The following is a 19,114-nucleotide window of genomic DNA, read 5'->3' as shown; positions in this document are numbered from 1 at the left end:
CCCAAACACACCTCCAAGACGACCACTGTCTTGCTAAAGAAGCTGAGGATAATGGTGATGGACTGGCCATGGATGTCTCCAGACCTAATCCCCTTTTGAGCATCTGTGGGGCATCCTCAAACAGAAGGTGTCTTTCCTATAGTCAAGCATGGTGGTGGGAGTGCCATGGTCTGGGGCTGCATGAGTGCTGCCGGCACTGGGGAGCTACAGTTAATTGAGGGAACCATGAATGCCAACATGTACTGTGACATACTGAAGCAGAGCATGATCCCCTCCCTTCAGGGACTGGATCACAGGGCAGTATTCCAACATAACGACCCCAAACACCTCCAAGACGACCACTGCCTTGGTGCATCCTCAAACGGAAGGTGGAGGAGTGAAAGGTCTCTAACATCCACCAGCTCTGTGATGTCATCATGGAGGAGTGGAAGAGGACTCCAGTGGCAACCTGTGAAGCTCTGGTGAACTCCATGCCCAGGAGGGTTAAGGCAGTGCTGGAAAATAATGGCGGCCACACAAAATATTGACACTTTGGGCCCAATTTGAACATTTTCACTTAGAGGTGTACTCACTTTTGTTGCCAGCGGTTTAGACATTAATGGCTGTGTGTTGAGTTATTTTGAGGGGACAGCAAATTTACACTGTTATACAAGCTGTACACTCACTACTTTACATTGTAGCAAAGTCTCATTTCTTCAGTGTTGTCACATGAAAAGATAGAATAAAATGTGAGGGGTGTACTTACTTTTGTCAGATTATATATATATATATATATATATATATATATATATACACACATTTATAATGAAGAATAAACTGCAAGGATGTAATGGTGACACAGGAATGGTGGTGGAGATCCCTCAAAGTAAGAAAACTTCCTCGAATGGTTATATAAATAAAATAATTCATCCTGGAGTGAAAAATCTGTAAAGCAATAAATAATATATAAACTGGGTCATCCACTTCATCCATAAAGGCATTGTGATTCCAGATCTTCTAGATCACATAGAAGGAGGACTCATGGATGATTTCATACATTTGTTTGGAAGGATAGAAGAATCCTCAGAAGGGATCATGTAGGATGACAGGAAAGGCTCCTGACTGGTGGGATCATCCAAACATAATGATTACATCCATGAACTGGAGCGAGCTCGTTGGGGTGATAAAGCCAATCTGTAATCCCTGTGTAGACGTTATCCAAGAACTCAGCACATTCCAGGTGTGGAGAACATCTCAAGGTGGGATAAGCCTGTCCTTTATCATAGGTAGAAATGTCCACACATGGACTTCCACAGGGACCACCGAGACTAAATCTATAACTCGTACAGCGTCGGGTCTCCAGGTGGATTTAGCCTGTAATTCACTGCTTCCCATCAGGCCTATAGCAGTATGATGGATGAGTGGGGGGCTCTCCCATCCTGGGTGGACATCATATGAAGTCCTCCAAGTCTAGTGGCCACGCTGCAGCTCCACCGAATGACAGATCATTGTACTGGGCTGACCCCAGTACCATGTAAACGTTCACAGCGATCACATGACAGTTGTACACAATGAATGGTTGGTCAAGGTGATCACATGATACAGACAGGGCCTATCACATCTGTACCATGTGATAGCTGTGATCAATCACTGAAACTCACTAACGATCTACTAACTGCTAAAACCAATGGCCACTACTCCATACTCATACTACAGGACATCTCTGCAGCCTTTGATACTGTTAACCATCCCCTCCTCCTCAAGCCTCTATTCTCTCTCTTGGTTCTCCTACCTAAGCCAGCAGAATATTAGCATGCATTAAGAAAGGGATGTATTCCAGAGATAAGACTATAATCCTTCCACTTTATAAAACTCTGGTCCGACCACATCTGGAGTATTCTGTCCAGTTCTGGTCGCCAGTCCTCAGGAGGGATGTGTTGGAGCTGGAGAGAGTCCAGAGAAGGGCAACTAAACTAATTAGGGGATTGGAGGACCTAAATTATGAAGAGCGTCTGCAATCGCTTGATTTATTCTCCCTGGAGAAGAGACGCCTGAGGGGGGACATGATAGCAATTTATAAATCTCAATGGGGATCTCAGCTTAGAAAAAAAGCTGTTCATTCGAAAGGATTGCATGAGGACTCGAGGACATACAATGCGATTAGAGGAGAAGCGTTTTAACCTCAGGCAACGTGGGGGGTTCTTTACTGTTAGGGCTACAAGATTGTGGAATTCTCTACCACAAGAGGTGGTTTCTGCGGGTAGTATGGTGGCTTTCAAAAGACTCTTAGACGTACATCTCAAGGATCAGAACATTCAGGGGTATGAGAGATGATTACGGCCACACACACCTACACAGGGGGAACTGGATGGACTATTGTCTTTATTCAACCTCACCTATGTACCTATCAAAGCGCTCCTACGGTGTTACCTATAGCTGTTTCCTCCTCTCCCCTTCCTCATCCTGTGGGGGTCCCCTGTGGGGGTCCCCCAAGGTTCTGTCCTCGGACCCCTCCTCTTCTCCATCTACACCTCACCCCTTGATCAATTAATACATTTCCATGGCTTCCGGCACCAGCTCTATGCTGAGGACACACAGACCTACCTCTCTACTCCTCACCCCACTCTATCCGTCTCCTCTCACATTACTAACCCACATATCACAGCTTCCTCAAACTCAATCTTTCTATAAATGAGCCCATGATTTTTCCTCTGGCCCATGCCCCTTCCCCATGACTTCTCCATCAATAATACAACCATTAGTCCCTCCCCCTCATGCCAAGGTTCTAGGTGAAATCCTGGACTCTAACCTGTCCTTTCAGCCCCAAATCCAATTGCTGTCTAAATCTTGCAGACTTCACCTCCATAACATCTCCAAAATAAGACCCTTTTCCAACCGTTGAAACCACCAAGCTACTTATTCACTCCCTTGTTATCTCTTGCCTTGACTATTGTAAGTCCCTACTCATTGGTCTTCCTCTCCGCAAGGTATCCCCTCTTCAGTCTATCATGAATGCGGCTGCCAGATCCATCCACCTTACCAACCATTTAGTGTCCGCCACCCCTCTCTGCCAATCCCTCCACTGGTTTCCCATTGCCCACCCCCTCTCTGCCAATCCCTCCACTGGCTTCCCATTGCCCACCCCCTCTCTGCCAATCCCTCCACTGGCTTCCCATTGCCCAACGAATACAATTCAAAACACTACCAATAACATACAAAGACATTTACAACTCCGCCCTGAGCTACATTGCCAATCTTCTCTCCAAATATCACCCAAACTGTCTTCTCCGCTCCTCTCAAGACCTCCTACTCTCTAGCTCCCTTGTCTCCTCCTCATATGCTTGTTTCCAGGACTTCTCCAGAGCCTCTCCCATCCTCTGGAACTCACTACCCCAATCTGTCCGGTTACCTCCTACTCTGTCCACTTTAAGGCGATCCCTGAAAATGCATCTCTTCAGGGAGGCCTATCCTGCCTTCAGCTAACACCCGAATCGTCTATTTCCCTCATCAGTTCATCCCTCACAGTCACTACCTTTTGTTTCACAAGCCCCTCCCTATTAGACTGTAAGCTCCAAGGAGCAGGACCCTCCTAACCCTCTTGTATTGCTGCTGTGTTGTCTCCCTTTATATTGTAAAGTGCTGCGCGAACTGCTGGCGCTCTATATCTCCCGTATAATAATCATAGATCGGGACTTTTCAGCAATTTCTGCTGCTGGTAGGGAGTTGGTGGACGGGGCAGGGGGTAAAACAACACAAGAATGCAGGTGGGGGGAGTGAGCAAACCTCACACAGTCCCAATCCGACAGCACTCATGTAAATAGAATACAGACCTGGAGGGAGAGAGAACCCTCCCCAGCCCGCCTCCTCCTGGCTCTCTCCTCCTCTCATGCATGCTTCAGCACTGGACTGTGACAGCTGTGCTCTCGCCCCTCCTCTCTCCTCCCAGTGCAGCTCCTGTATTCCTATGATTACCGCTGATGGCTTCTGAATACAGGAGTTGCACTGGAAGGGGGGAGGGGAGGGGAGCACAGCCTCCCGACTCTTTTCCATGCTTCAGCCCTGAACTGTGGCATCTTTGCTCTCCCCTCCCCCCTGCAGCTCCTGTATTCAGAGGTAATCACAGAAATATAGGAGCTGCACTGGGGGGGGGGGGGAGCTCAGCCTCTTCGTTCTCTCTTCCATGCTTCAGCACTGGACTGTGGCAGCTGAGCTTACGCCCCCTCCTCTCTCCTTCCAGTGCAGCTCCTGTATTCAGAGGTAATCACAGAAATATAGGAGCTACACTGGGGGGGGGAGCTCAGCCTCCTCGTTCTCTCTTCCATGCTTCAGCACTGGACTGTGGCAGCTGTGCTCTCGTCCCCTCCTCTCTCCTTCCAATGCAGCTCCTGTATTGCTGTGATTACCTCTGCTGGCATCTGAACACAGGAGCTGCACTGGAAGGTGAGGAAGAGGGAGCACAGCCTCCCGGCTCCCTCTTCGATGCTTCAGCACTGGACTGTGGCAGCTGTGCTCTCCCCCTCCCAGTGCAGCTCCTGTATTTCTGTGATTACCTCTGCTGGCTTCTGAATACAGGAGCTGCATTGGAAGGGGGGGAAGCACAGCCTCCCGGCTCTCTCTTCCATGCTTCAGCACTGGACTGTGGCTGCTGTGCTCTCGCCTCAGCCTCCCAGTGCAGCTCCTGTATTTCTGTTATTACCTCTGCTGGCTTCTGAATACAGGAGCTGCATTGGAAGGGGGGGAAGCACAGCCTCCCAGCTCTCTCTTCCATGCTTCAGCACTGGACTGTGGCTGCTGTGCTCTTGCCTCAGCCTCCCAGTGCAGCTCCTGTATTTCTGTGATTACTGCTGCTTGCTTCCGAGCTGCATTGGAAGGGGGGGGGGGCACAGCCTCTTAGTTCTCTCTTCAATATTTCAGCAATGGACTGTGGCAGTTGTGCTCTCACCCCCTCCTCCCAGTGCAGCTCCTGTATTACCGCTGCTGGCTTCTGAATACAGGAGCTGCTCTGTAAGGGGGTGGGGGGAGAGCACAGCCTCCCGGCTCCCTCTTCCATGCTTTAGCATTGGACTGTGGCAGCTGTGCTATATAGCCCCCTCCTCTCTCCTCCCAGTGCAGCTCCTGTATTCCTCTGATTACCTCTGCTGGCTTCTGAATACAGGAGCTGCTCTGTAAGGGGGTGGGGGGAGAGCACAGCCTCCCGGCTCCCTCTTCCATGCTTTAGCATTGGACTGTGGCAGCTGTGCTATAGCCCCCTCCTCTCTCCTCCCAGTGCAGCTCCTGTATTCCTCTGATTACCTCTGCTGGCTTCTGAATACAGGAGCTGCTCTGTAAAGGGGGGGGGGGGGAGAGCACAGCTTCCTGACTCTCTCTTCCATGCTTCAGCATTGGACTGTGGCAGCTGTGCTCTCGCCCCCTCCTTTCTCCTTCTCTTACGCATGCTTTAGCACTGGACTGTGGCAGCTGTGCTCTCGCCCCCTCCTTTCTCCTTCTCTTATGCATGCTTTAGCCCTGGACTGTGGCAGCTGTGCTCTCGCCCCCTCCTTTCTCCTTCTCTTATGCATGCTTTAGCACTGGACTGTGACAGCTGTGCTCCCACCCCCTCCTCCCAGTGCAGCTCCTTTATTTCTGTAATTACCTCTGCAGGCTTCTGAATACAGGAGCGGCACTGGAAGGAGGGGAAGAGAGAGCACAGCCTCCGGCTCTCTCTTCCATGCTTCAGCACTGGACTGTGCCATCTGTGCTCGCGACCCCTCCTCTCTCCTTCTCTTATGCATGCTTTAGCACTGGACTGTGGCAGCTGTGCTCTCGCCCCCTCCTTTCTCCTCCCAGTGCAGCTTCTGTGTTTCTGTGATTACCGCTGCTGGCTTCTGAATACAGGAGCTTCACTGGAAGGAGAGGAAGAGGGAGCTCTCTCTTCCATGCTTCAGCACTGGACTGTGGCAGCTGTGCTCTCCCTCCCTTCCAGTGCAGCTCCTGTATTTAGAACCCAGCAGAGGTAATCGCAGGAATACAGGAGCTGCACTGAGAGGGAGGGGAGAGCACAGCTGTCACAGTCCAGTGCTGAAGCATGGAAGAGAGAACGGAGAGGCTGTGCTCCCTCCCCACCTCCCAGTGCAGCTCCTGTATTTCTGTGATTACCTCTGCTGGTTTCTGAATACAGGAGCTGCACTGGAATGAGGAAGAGGGAGCACAGTCACCCGGCTCTTTACTGCTCTCCCTGCTACTCCCAGCACTTGGCTGACAGGAGTGTTGATGCCGCTATCACTACTCCTGTCAGCCACGCAATCAAAATGGTGGTGCCCCATCTCTGCAGTATACAAATGCGTCCAGGGCATTTTCCCCTCCTGCTCACCCTTTGTCCAGGCCCAGACTACAACAATTATTAAAATCACTGGCCTGTAATTGCCAGCTTCCACCTTGCTGCCCATCTTGTGGATAAGTACAATATTAGCTGTCCGCTAGTACTGGGGAACTTCTCTTATTAGAAGAGATTGATTAGTTGTTGGATGGATCCTTTTAAAGTAGCGCAGTGCTGAATAGGTCCGCTCAAAATACTCGGAGCAGAGAGATAATATCTGGCAGAGATGAGATCCGATAGGTCAGCTCAGAATCCTCGGAGCAGAGATAATATCTGGCAGAGAGGAGATCTGATAGGTCAGCTCAGATTACTCGGAGCAGAGATAATATCTGGCAGAGATGAGATATGATAGGTCAGCTCAGATTACTCGGAGCAGAGATAATATCTGGCAAAGATAATATCTGGCAGAGATAAGATCTGATAGGTCAGCTCAGAATACTCAAAGCAGAGATAATATCTGGCAGAGATGAGATCTGATAGGTCAGCTCAGAATACTCGGAGCAGAGAGATAATATCTGGCAGAGATGAGATCTGATAGGTCAGCTCAGATTACTCGGAGCAGAGAGATAATATCTGGCAGAGATGAGATCTGATAGGTCAGCTCAGAATACTCGGAGCAGGGATAATATCTGGCAGAGATGAGATCTGATAGGTCAGCTCAGATTACTCGGAGCAGAGAGATCATATCTGGCAGAGATGAGATCTGATTGGTCAGCTCAGGTTACTCGGAGCAGAGATAATATCTGGCAGAGATGAGATCTGATAGGTCAGCTCAGATTACTCGGAGCAGAGAGAATATCTGGCAGAGATGAGATCTGATAGGTCAGCTCAGGTTACTTGGAGCAGAGATAATATCTGGCAGAGATGAGATCTGATAGGTCAGCTCAGATTACTCGGAGCAGGGATAATATCTGGCAGAGACTAGATCTGATAGGTCAGCTCAGAATACTCGGAGCAGAGATAATATCTGGCAGAGATGAGATCTGATAGGTCAGCTCAGATTACTCGGAGCAGAGAGATCATAACTGGCAGAGATGAGATCTGATAGGTCAGCTCAGGTTACTCAGAGCAGAGATAATATCTGGCAGAGATGAGATCTGATAGGTCAGCTCAGATTACTCGGAGCAGAGAGCGTGTTTATGGGCGCTGTATACAAGAGACTAATGAAAATCGTGATGTTCTCTCGTTGTTTGTACGATTTAGGCCATGGTGGTCCCGCCCCCTCGTTGTGTATAAACAATATTATTGGCCATGGTGGTCCCACCCCCTCGTTGTCCCGCCCCCCTCGTTGACTATAACAATATTATTGGCCAGGTTTGGGTCCTAGAAATAAGGCACTTAGTGGATAGGTACAATATTAGCTGTCCACCAGTCATGGGAACTTCTCCTGTTAGAAGAGATTGATTAAAAAGATCCATCAATGGTCCAACAACTATACCTCTCCAGTTAAAGTAGCACAGTGCTGAAAAGCAAAACATGCCCTGGTCATGAAGGGGGTAAAACATTCCAGTGCTGAAGTTGATAATTAATAAAGTGATTTCCTAGGATTGTCAGCTCCATCTAGTGGCCATAATGCAGTATTTTTCCTGAAATATCTCCATATGTAAAAATAGTGCAATAAGATATTATGGCCACTAGATGGAGCCAATCATCATAGGAAATAAAATACGGCCAAAATTCGTCACACCTGGGTGAATGCTGGTCACATTCCTTCAACTATTTAAAAAAAAAAAAAAAAAAAAAAAACAGACCTCTAAGTGTTTGTGAAATCTTCCCACACAAAATGTACTCAGCCAATGAAAGGTAATGACTCCATTTTTATTTTTCTACTGCTATCAATGGCCAACACGGGACAACACTTCATCCATGTCTTTGGTGATCTCTGATCTCCTTATGAAGGGTTTCTTACATGATGAAGATCAGCCATGGAGTATATCTGAGGTGTATATCAGGGTGTGCTTCTTCCCCACATGTCCACCAACATTCATATACTGTAGAAGACATTTCCCGCACTCAAGGCACTAATACACCTCGAGGATTGTGTGGGACCCCTGATGTACAGGAAGACGGTGAGGAACAATTCCCTCACTCAGGACTGGAAGGTGGCTTCTCCCCTGTGTGAGTTCTCAGGTGTATGTAAAGATCGGTCTTCCTTGAATAACATTTCTCACACTGAGGACAGAAATACGGCTTCTCCCCCGTGTGAGTTCTCTGATGTGTGGAAAGATCATACCTTCGTGCAAAACATTTCCCACACTGAGCACAGGAATACGGCTTCTCCCCTGTGTGAGTTCTCAGGTGTAATAAAAGGTCAGACTTCCGTGAAAAACATTTCCCACACTGAGGACAGCAATATGGCTTCTCCCCAGTGTGAGATCTCTCATGTATGAAAAGATCATACTTCTTTGCGTAACATTTCCCACACTCAGAACAGGAATATGGCTTCTCCCCCGTGTGAGATCTCTGATGTGTGTAAAGATTGGACTTCCTTAAAAAACCTTTCCAGCACTCAGGACAGGAATACGGCTTCTATGCTGCGTGGGATCTCTGATGTGTGTAAAAATTGGACTTGTCTGAAAAACATTTCCTGCACTCAGAACAGGAATACGGCTTCTCCCCTGTGTGAGATCTCTGATGTGCGTAAAGACTGGACTTGTCTGAAAAACATTTTCCGCAATAAGGACAGGAAAACGGCTTCTCTCCCGTGTGAGATCTCTGATGTGTGTCAAGACTTGACTTCTGTGTAAAAGATTTCCCGCACTCAGGACAGGAATAAGGCTTCTCCCCCGTGTGAGATCTTATATGCACAGTAAGTTTAGATTTAAAAAGAAAACACTTCCCGCATTCAGGACAGGAAAACGGCTTATCCTCCGAGTGACACCTCTTATGTCTGTAAAGACTGGACTTCACTGAAAAACACTTCCCGCACTCAGTACAGGGAAACCTCTTATCTGTTGGAAGGACCGCACCATCCCTCAAAGGATAAGAGGAATACGATGGTCCATCTACACTGTGTGGTGCCGGATGGACATTTGAGGTAACCGGGTTTTCTCCTGGACTATACTGTGTGATGTCCTCATCTTCTACTTTACAGTCTGGAGACAAAGTGAGACAATCCTCTGAGGTTTTCCTCATCTCCCGTCCATCTACTAAAATAGAAATACAAAGATTATTACTAAACATCAGCAGATTGGTTCCCCTAAACCAGGACTCCGCCCACATCAGGCAGCTTTGTCTCTGAGGATCTTACAATTCCCCCTCAAGGTAACAAGTAGAAGACCACCATCATTGGGTTACTGACTCCTCCCTCATTATCACTTTCTGTTTAAGGTTCCAAAGTTTGAGGATGATATCACATTATTATCAACATGTAAAAGTCTGTGCTGCAATCAAATCACCCAGTCCCCGCCCTACTCCGGACCAATCAGTGAGCAGTTGTAAGATCCTGGTACTCTCAGTGCCTTTCTATCACCTCACTTCCGGGTTGCGTTCCACCACTCAGGTAGGTGGAACGCATATAGGTGTGTATTCCTTTAACAGTGCTGATGTCATCATTGGGCGCCGCACTGAGCAGCTATTTCAACTGACGGTCTGCACTCACACATTGTTCTTGCAACCGCTCTCAGCAGTGGTTTATCCTGACGCTGCCGAATCTACCAGCGACCCTGTACCTCATTGCTGGACCTGACCGGAGCTTCTGCCAGTGACCCTGTACCTCATTGCTGGACCGACCAGAGCTACTCTGCCTTCTGCTAAACGCTGCTGCTCACTCCTATGAGGATAAGTACCCCACAGGGGCCCCCACCTTATCAACAACACTTGCTACCTAATGCCTAAACCTAATTGCTAGCTCTTGTGCTTACCGCTTGCTACTACCTATCACCTGCATTACCAAACTAGATTGCTAGCTCTTCTGCTTACCGCTTGCTACTACCTATCACCTGCATTACCAAACTAGATTGCTAGCTCTTTTGTCTACTGCTATCTGTTACCCTGCAACTCTGTTTGTGCATACCTCTGAACACCGCATCGGCTACCAGCCTATCCGATTCTCACATCGGTTACCAGCCTATCCGATTCTCACATCGGTTACCAGCCTATCCGATTCCCACATCGGTTACCCGCCTATCCGATTCTCACATCGGTTAACAGCCCTATCCGATTCTCACATCGGTTACCAGCCTAGCTGATTCTCACATCAGTTACCAACCTACCTCCACACACCTACAAAGAGACTAACATACCTGTGTAACTATTACTTCTACCTATCATCATCTACTATCACTCCTCAAAGCCTATACCTTCAGTGTATCATTTCACTGCTACTTGCATAACTACTTATCACTCCTACAACATCGCTATCTGAGTGTTTGTATATGTGCATACTGAAACAGGCTGAACCACTGTGATGAGTCAAGAGTGTTGGATCAGGTGATTTAACATATCTCTACAAGACTACTGAGTGGAATTCTGCAGCTGTAGATCCAGCCCCATTGAACTAAGAACCCAGAGCGTTACAGATTGCAAGAACCCGAAAAAATGGATCCAGCAGATATGGCCACTCAAGTCAAGCATTTAACCCAAAAAGTGGAGGCACTTGTACACACAGTCTCTAAAGTACAAAAAGAGAACCACACCCTAACACAGCAATTAGCTTGTGTATCTGTAACGCTCCTGCGTTTTTGTAGTAGGCTGGATTTGCAGCTGCAGAATCTCCACTCAGTAGTCATGTAGAGATGTGTTGAATAACCAGATCCAACTCTCCAGACTCATCACTGTGGGCTTGTCAGCTTCAGCATACAGATATACACACTCAATAAGATGTTCCTGGAGTGATAGGATGTATATAACAGTATGAAGATGATGTGCTGAAGGGACAGGTGTGAACAGTGACAGAGATGGCAAGCACTTGATAGAAATGTTCAGGAGAGTATTAGATGGTATTAGGTAGAATGCAGATAGGTTAGTAATCGAGTATGGTAACAGGTGGTAAGGACAGCAGATGACAAATACAGGATAGACTAACCCAGTGCAAGGATAGATGGTAGTAGACTCAAGAGCTAGCAATCTATGTAACAGTGCAGATGATAGATTTAGTATACATAGATAGTAACAGTCCTTATGTGCAGAGGTAGATAGTGTAAGTAAGGTTATGGAGGATTCCCCTGTGGGGTACTTATCACTAGTAAAGTTAGTAGTAGCAGGGTCCAGTAGTAAGGGAGTGATCCAGTAGCGAGATACAGGGATCGGTAGCGAGGTCCCGGTCTGTTTCCAAGTAAAAGGGAATAGCTGGAGGTTCCGGTAGCAAGGTAAGCTTGTAAGCATGTGGACACACGGCAGGTTGAACGAACGATGTATGAGAGAACGCCGGCGGTTGAAATAGCCGCTCTGCGGCACTCGGCGATGACGTCATCCGTCTTAAAAGGTGTATGCGTACCACCTAATTAGAAAGGTGGGACGCATATTTGAAAGAAAAGTGGAAAATAAGGGTACCAGAGGTACCAGAATCTTACAGTATCACAGCTTACTGCTGCCCAACCCCCAGAACCCTATGTCCTGTTACCTGATAGATTTGATGGTTCCCGTTCCGCATTTTCAACTTTCCGGATGGATTGTGAGCTCCTGTTTGTTCTTAAGCCCAGGACCTACTACAATGATTTCATCAAGGTTCATTCTGCTATTAATTTGCTTACCGGAAAGATGAAAACATGGGCATACCAGAAACTGCAAGAGAAAAGTCCTATCCTGGACAATTGGCAGTCATTTACAATTGCCATGCACTCTCAGTGTCTTCCCTCCCAAAAAACTACTCCTAAGCCTGCTCCAGGTTCCCGCAGACCCCGGGTACCTAGGGAAAAAAGAAAACCAAATGAGTATAGTGACTCTGCCTGGTCACGGTACAAGCCTGCCTTAAACAGTCAGCCTTGTCACTCTGACACACCTTCTTTAGACCCTGATCCTCCAGAGGTTGATGAGGAGCCTATGGAGATTGGTGCCGTGCATACTAGGTTGTCTTTACAAAAAAAAGATCACAGGAGAATCTGTGGCCTTTGTTTCTATTGTGGAGAGGGGGGACATTTTATTACATTTTGCCCAACTCGTCCATCTAGGCCTAAGGCTCTCCCAGTGGGGACCATGCAGATCCGTCCTGTTTTCCCAGTAAAACAGCCTGGAACCTGCCAAGGTTGTTGTCAGCCCTGTCCTCGTTCTGTGTCTAAAAAGGGCACCCAGACTTTGGCAATTGTTGAACCCAATGACCTTGGGGAAGCCCCTCCTTCAGCTCCAGTGAACTCTGTACCTCGTTCTAAAAACCCTCCTGTACCTCTTTCTAAAGAAATTCCTGTTTTGGTAAGCACCCTTATTGCTTCCAATCAAAATAATGAAGTTCTTACACCTGACTGCACACACGCTTCTAATGGCACAGTGGTACGTAAGGAGGATCTGAAATTGTTCGAAGAAGCATTGAAAACTATGACTACTACTGATGTTCATGCGTCCGGATTTACTCGGGGGTTCTATAGCAGACACCCTGAAAACCATCTTTAGAGGCCTTCTGGAGCCGGCCTTACTGTATTCCTTTAACAGTGCTGATGTCATCATTGGGCGCCGCACTGAGTAGCTATTTCAACTGACGGTCTGCACTCACACATTGTTCTTGCAACCGCTCTCAGCAGTGGCTTATCCTGACGCTGCCGAATCTACCAGCGACCCTGTACCTCATTGCTGGACCTGACCGGAGCTTCTGCCAGTAACCCTGTACCTCATTGCTGGACCGACCGGAGCTACTCTGCCTTCTGCTAAACGCTGCTGCTCACTCCTATGAGGATAAGTACCCCACAGGGGCCCCCACCTTATCAACAACACTTGCTAACTAATGCCTAAACCTAATTGCTCTTGTGCTTACCGCTTGCTACTACCTATCACCTGCATTACCAAACTAGATTGCTAGCTCTTGTGTCTACTGCTATCTGTTACCCTGCAACTCTGTTTGTGCATACCTCTGAACACCGCATCGGCTACCAGCCTTATCCGATTCTCACATCGGTTACCAGCCTATCCGATTCTCACATCGGTTATCAGCCTATCCGATTCTCACATCGGTTACCAGCCTATCCGATTCTCACATCGTTTACCAGCCTATCCGATTCTCACATCGGTTACCAGCCTAGCTGATTCTCACATCAGTTACCAACCTACCTTCACACACCTACAAAGAGACTAACATACCTGTGTAACTATTACTTCTACCTATCATCATCTACTATCACTCCTCAAGGCCTATACCTTCAGTGTATCATTTCACTGCTACTTGCATAACTACTTATCACTCCTACAACATCGCTATCTGAGTGTTTGTATATGTGCATACTGAAACAGGCTGAACCACTGTGATGAGTCAAGAGTGTTGGATCAGGTGATTTAACATATCTCTACAAGACTACTGAGTGGAATTCTGCAGCTGTAGATCCAGCCCCATTGAACTAAGAACCCAGAGCGTTACAGCAGTATGGGTGGAGGAATGTATTTAGTGTTAATGACCCACCTGTGCTGATCTCTGTAGGAGTGTCCTCCTCTATAAATGTCCCCGTTATTCCATCCTCCTCCGTAGACTGCTGATCATCCCTCACATACCTCTCTTCTTCTTCTGCTTTAACCTCAAATTCTATATCGATCGGATCTCCACTCTAAATCAAGAAAATGAAAGAATATCATCTGTAAAATATAAGATTTATTATTGTGACATCACATAAAATATCCACACATCGTGTGCATAAATCCATGTCCTAGATGCTCCATCCCACCAACCTTGTAACAGTGAGGGATGGTGTGACCTTCCTGTGTGGAATCCCGGGAATACAGAGGATGGGGACATCTCTCTGGTGGGTTCCTGGTATTAGGTGGCCCCATCATATCCTTGTGTCCTTCTGAAAACTCCTCCATCACTTCATACTCCTCATCCTCCTCTGTATACTCTTCTTTAACAACAATATTAAAATCCCCGAGGTCTCCACTCTGAAGATATAATAAAACATTCCTTGTAACAAACATGCTGTGTATAAATCACAACTACCAATCATTGGCAATCATCTACCTGATGATGGTGAGGGATGGTGTGATCTTCCTGTGTGGAATCCCGGGAATACAGAGGACGGGGACATCTCTCTGGTGGGTTCCTGGTATTAGGTGGCTCCATCATATCCTTGTGTCCTTCTAAAAACTCCTCCATCACTTCATACTCCTCATCCTCCTCTTTATCCTCTTCTTTAACAACAATATTATCATCCCCGAGGTTTCCACTCTGAATATATAATAAAACATTTATTGTAACAAACATACTGTATATAAATCATAACTATCAGTGATTGTTCCTCATCTACCTGATGATGGTGAGGGATGGTGTGACCTTCCTGTGTGGAATCCCGGGAATACAGAGGACGGGGACATCTCTCTGGTGGGTTCCTATTACGGGATCCATCTGTAGGAAACACACACACTGACTGAATACATTGTTTCTATGTGTTTATCAGATGATGGGTGATCTAGGTGGATCCTCCGTACTGCTCTCTCCTTTACAATAAAGTCTCCTCTTACCCGGTGATGTGAGGGGCGGCTGATTCTCCATCATGACGTCCTTGTAGAGTTCCTTGTGTCCTTCTAAATACTCCCACTCCTCCATAGAGAAATAGACAGTGACATCCTGACACCTTATAGGAACCTGACACACACAATGATACAGTCACCATCCAGACACATCCCTTGTCTGTTACTGGATAATGTCCCAGAATTCCCAGCACTGCTCTCCTCTCCTCCATGATCTCTCTGGTGACTTCTAGAATCTTCTTTTTATTTCTCTATTCTATCAGGGAGGGAGGTGGAGGCAATGTGATGGTCATATGATCTCCAGACTTCACAGGAGGAAAACTCTAGATCTGAACACAAAGAGCAATGATGATATTCCCAGAATCCTCCTCACTTCTCAGGTCAGGTCTCCATTTGATTAAAGCCCCACCTCAGACTGAGGTATAATTTAGCCACACAGGACCCCCACACTACGCAGAGTAAAAGCTTGTTGCAGATATTCTGACATCATTACATTCAACAAAGGACCAACAGACCCACTTTACTAGTGAGGATGCCAAGGGTCCGCCCACATCCTAAGAGAATCAGTAAAAAAAGCCAGATGGAGGGACATTGGGGTGGGAGGCGCTGTGAGGACAGTGTGATGTCATAGGACATATAGACTCTGGATGGAGGGACATTGAGGGGGAGGAGCTGTGAGGACAGTGTGATGTCATAGGACATATAGACTCTGGATGGAGGGACATTGAGGGGGAGGAGCTGTGAGGTCAGTGTGATGTCATAGGACATATAGACTCTGGATGGAGGGACATTGGGGGGAGGAGCTGTGAGGACAGTGTGGTGTCATAGGACATATAGACTCTGGATGGAGGGACATTGGGGGGGGGGGGACCTGTGAGGTCAGTGTGGTGTCATAGGACATATAGACTCTGGATGGAGGGACATTGGGGGGGAGGAGCTGTGAGGTCAGTGTGATGTCATAGGACATATAGACTCTGGATGGAGGGACATTGGGGGGAGGAGCTGTGAGGACAGTGTGGTGTCATAGGACATATAGACTCTGGATGGAGGGACATTGGGGGGAGGAGCTGTGAGGACAGTGTGGTGTCATAGGACATATAGACTCTGGATGGAGGGAAATTGGGGGGGGGGAGCTGTGAGGTCAGTGTGATTTCATAAGACATATAGACTCTGGATGGAGGGACATTGGGGGGGGGAGCTGTGAGGACAGTGTGATGTCATAGGACATATAGACTCTGGATGGAGAGACATTGGGAGGGGAGGAGCTGTGAGGACAGTGTGATGTCATAAGACATATAGACTCTGGATGGAGGGACATTGGGGGGAGGAGCTGTGAGGAAAGTGTGATGTCATAGGCAAATCTTAGGGTCTAGGGAGGCAGGAGCGCCCATGCGGTCACACAGAAATTGTACCACCTGTACCCAGAAGCCCCTAATACGAGGACAATGCCACATCAGGTGTCTGAACGTACCCGGGTATAGTTCATATTCCTATTGCACACCTTCCTGGTTTGTAGACTCGTGTATATTGGGTGCTGAAGCGATCACCAGTTGGCAAATGGATTAGTTACAAGAAAATACATATTCGCCAGCACACCAAGGCTCTTGCAAAAGCAGTCCAAAAACTTTATTGAAGTTACGATCACATCAAAAAATAGTGCAACGTTTCGGAGCCTGACGAAGGGGTCCTGTGCGGCTCCGAAACGTTGCACTATTTTTTGATGTGAACGTACAATAGACACTTAGGACAGGTAGGGTCCCTAGAGGAGTCAAATCTGGCTAAACTGTCTAGGGAGAGGTATGCTCTATGGAATATGTACACCTGGGTCAATCTGTCAGAGAGCTTAGGCGAGACAAGAGTACAGGTTTCAAGAGCATCACTCAGTCGTCATTGTCAAGGTCACCAGCGTCCTCAGTCCAGATAGGGCAAATATTAAAGGCCAAGGTCATGACTGTCCTAGAGGTCAGCAGTTCGTACAAGAGAGATATGAGTTTATGGGAGTCAGAGCCGGTCAGCACGTCCAGGAGGTCAACCGTAGGCAGCACTGGGTAGTGGCCCTCAAATTGTGCATAGAGGGCATGTCGAAGTTGGTAATAGCGGAAGAACATGGTGGGGGGGAAGGTGAAATCCTGCCCACAGTTGGGCAAAGGTTTTAAATCGCTCCATCATGCAGAACATGGGAAAGATAAAGAATCCCCCTGGACATCCACAATCCAGGATCAGGCAGGGGGAGCAGTTCCAGCAGAAAGCGATTGTGCCACAGGGGGGTCATAGCATGTAGTCTGGGGTCACCCATTTTGGAAAGGGCCAGGTCCCAAATTTTCCTGTAATGAAAGGAAATGGTGCCTTGAGCCGGGGAACCCAAGGGCCCTCCCATACCCCTGAGGACATCACAAAAGGGGTGAGGACACAGAGCAACTGCAGGGGGACAAGCCAAGGCCATATATATATGAGCATCTAGAGTATTAACATGAAAGAGATGAGATAACTGAGCCACAAGATAATACGCACCGAAATCGGGTACCGCAAGGCCCCCCAGTTTAGTAGGCTTTTGAGTGTGGCACCAAGCTAACTTGTGCCTGCTCGTGCCCCATACAAAGGTTTTCAACAAGCGATCGAAAATCGCAAAATACTTGTATGGGAGATATGTAGGGGAGTGCATAGAGAATTTTGGGCAGAAGGATCATTTTGATCAGATTCACACGACCCATCACACCCAGGGGAAGTCGTGCCCAAACCTGGGTCTTACTCTTAACGAGGGCATACAAGGGTTCAATATTAACCACTTGCCGACCGCCGCATGACTATTTACTGCAGCAGTCAGCCCCCTAAAGGCAAGATGACGTAGGGCTACGTCGCTCGCCCACGAGGTTCTAGGGGGCGAGCGCGCGCCGCCGGAGGCGAGGTCCCGCCCCCACTCGTTCACTAACATCCCCGCGGGAGTGACCGGCGGCTCCGATGTCCGCCAGTCACTCATGATCTCCCGCTGGAGAGGGAGAAAGGCAGGCGGCTGATGTAAACACAACCAACTGTCATTCTCCCTGATGTAACAGCAGAGATCATACGATCCTGCTGTGTAGGATCGTATGTCTCTGTGGTTACATCACAAGCCATGCCCCCCCACAGTTAGCATCACCCCTAGAGATACATTTAACCCACTGATCACCAATAAAGTTAACCCCTTCCCTGCCAGTGTCAGTGCATATTTATAGCACTGATTACTGTAGTAATGTCACTGGTACCCCCAAAAGTGTCAAAAATGTCAGTCAAGGGTCCAATCTGTCCACCGCAATGTCGCAGTCCAGCAAAAAAAAAAAAAAAAAAAAATTTGCAGATCACCACCATTACTAGTAAAAAAAACAATAAAAATGACATAAATCTTTCCCGTAGTTAGTAGATGCAATAACTTTTGCGCAAACCAATCAAAATACGCTTATTGCGATTTTTTTTACCAAACATATGTAGCAGAAAACAAATTGGCTTAAAATGTTAAAATTTTGATTTTTACATTTTTTGGGGGAATTTCATAAAAAAAAAAAAAAAAAAAAAAAAAAACCGTGAAAAATATTTTTTCAAAATTGTCGCTCTTTTTTTGTTTATAGCGCAAAAAGTAAAAAAAAAAAAAAAAAAAAAAATCGCACAGGTGATCAAATACCACCAAAAGAAACTCTGTTTGTGGGAAAAAAAGGACGTCAATTTCATTTGGGTACAGCGTCGCACGACCGCGCAATTGTCCGTTAAGTCACGCAGTGCCGAATCGCAAAATTGGCCCTGGTCTTTGAGCAGCCAAATCCTCCGGGGCTTAAGTGGTTAAGGGAAATGTAATCAGCCAGACATAGGGTAACCTGTACGCCAAGGTGTTTAAGGGTGGCGACTCGCACCAAAAGCAATAAAGCCTGGTCTGCAGACGGGGGGGGGGGGGGGGAACATGTCCAAGGGTAATATCTGGGATTTATCCCAATTAATGGTCAGGCCCTAGAACTTGCCAAAGTCAGTGATAACAGCTATGGCCGAGGCTAGGGAAGGTCCAGGGTCGGCAAGGTAAAGGATCAAGTCATCCGCGTAGAGACCTATCTTGTCAACATGATCACCGCGACTAAGTCAATGGATGGCAGGGTGATCTCGTATGGCAATGGCCAATGGCTTGACCGCAAGGGCGTAGAGAAGCGGGGAGATTGG

At 47.5% G+C, this 19,114-nt stretch overlaps 1 pseudogene across 1 annotated transcript in view; it reads right to left on the bottom strand.

Moving 5' to 3' along the window:
- LOC309550550 overlaps positions 1-15,260 on the bottom strand; it is a 34,229-nt pseudogene extending 18,969 nt beyond the window's left edge. The window contains exons 1-6 of the transcript XR_014226184.1: positions 14,927-15,260; positions 14,713-14,810; positions 14,427-14,633; positions 14,141-14,347; positions 13,878-14,019; positions 8,508-9,483 (exon numbers count right to left, since the gene is read on the bottom strand). The product of XR_014226184.1 is annotated as an uncharacterized misc_RNA (transcript). The remainder of the gene's footprint in view (positions 1-8,507; positions 9,484-13,877; positions 14,020-14,140; positions 14,348-14,426; positions 14,634-14,712; positions 14,811-14,926) is intronic.
- Between the last annotated feature and the right edge of the window lie 3,854 nt (positions 15,261-19,114).

This window comes from Pelophylax lessonae (genome assembly GCF_965119305.1).
Source record: "Pelophylax lessonae genome assembly, chromosome: 3".
NCBI lineage: Eukaryota > Metazoa > Chordata > Amphibia > Anura > Ranidae > Pelophylax > Pelophylax lessonae.
Note: the sequence above shows the minus strand (reverse complement) of the source record. Positions and strands in the feature narration are given on the sequence as shown.